The following is a 1,361-nucleotide window of genomic DNA, read 5'->3' as shown; positions in this document are numbered from 1 at the left end:
CACTTGTGATGACAGACAAGGTCTCAAAGTCCTCATAGCTGAGCAGTTCTGGGCATTCTATTCTATCCATACAACAATATACTCAAGACACTTTTACACATGATGCACATCTGAATATTTTAAATGGGGTCATCTCAGTGTGTGGTTCACGCCAGTGTATGACAGGATGATTATTGAAGGATTATCAGTATTCCCTTCTGTGATGAGGAATTGGGAGAAGGGGGGTCTTGAATGCTACCCATTGGCAGTAAATGTTATGCTGGTGTGATGAATTGTTTCCAGGAATTAAAATTTCATAGATTTAGTCCTTCTGGGAAGAGAGAACACAGAGAAGACAGAAAGGATTGTGTAGCAGACATGTCAGTGCGACACTGCCCAGGACNAGCAAAGGGACCTCCTGTTAGCATCTCTCTAGTGCTTGGAGGGCTTTTAATCTTATTTTCATTGAATTTAGTAATTGTTCATAACTGCAAACCTAAAGTCCATATTGATCAATGAAAGGGAAGACAAAAAACAGATAATCCAGTGATCTATAGGAAAGCTATTTTTTTCCTAAATGTCTGCTCTACACTCTTTCAGCATGTCTAAACTAATGAATGTCAGGAGCACAATGGTNGGCCTCCCTTCCCTCTTGGGAGAACCATCTTATGGCAAATGTGTATTTTAAGGCAGCGTGCTTATTAAACAGTCTCAGTCAATACGACTGAGAAAAACAGCAGTCATTCAGTCTATATTGGCATTAATTCCCAGACTAAAAGAGAAAAGCCTGTGTCCCTCATAGTAACTGTGAAAGAACACTATCTTTTTGTTTGTTTGTTTGTTTGTTTGTTTTCAGAGGTGAATTATATGTATTCACCTAACCAAAGCATCTGAGAGACTCAGATCCACGGTGTAGTGGGAAACTGTAGAGGGGTAAAAGTCTCTCCACAGCCTCAAGGCCCCTGAGCCTTGGCCTTGAAGGTGCAAGGCATCCTAGTTGGAACATTGTATTAATCTCTCCCCTTTTTCATACTGGGAAGGATCATAACGTTGAGAAGGTTGAGAACCACTGTTCCAGAAGCTTAGCAGTCGGGATCCCTCAAGGAGTTGCTGCCTCAAGGAGTTACATGACCANNATACCTTACTTACTCTCATGATCTGAGCACTTGCAGCAGCTCTAGTACCCAGAGAAGGGTACCCAGAGAGTGATGGATGCTGCAATCTTGGCTGGGTCTTTTGCCCCTGAACCCCTATCTCCATTGGATAAGCTAGGTATAGGGCTGGGGGGGGGTAGGAGTAAGGGTAGCACTGATCAGCAGAACCATGGAAGTTAGTAAGTTCATAAAAAAGAAGTAATTAGTCCTTCCTGCCCCCGTTCTCCT

Source organism: Mus pahari, chromosome 19, assembly GCF_900095145.1.
Source record: "Mus pahari chromosome 19, PAHARI_EIJ_v1.1, whole genome shotgun sequence".
Classification (NCBI taxonomy): Eukaryota; Metazoa; Chordata; class Mammalia; order Rodentia; family Muridae; genus Mus; species Mus pahari.
The sequence above is the reverse complement of the archived record's forward strand: the minus strand, read 5'-3'. Positions refer to the sequence as shown.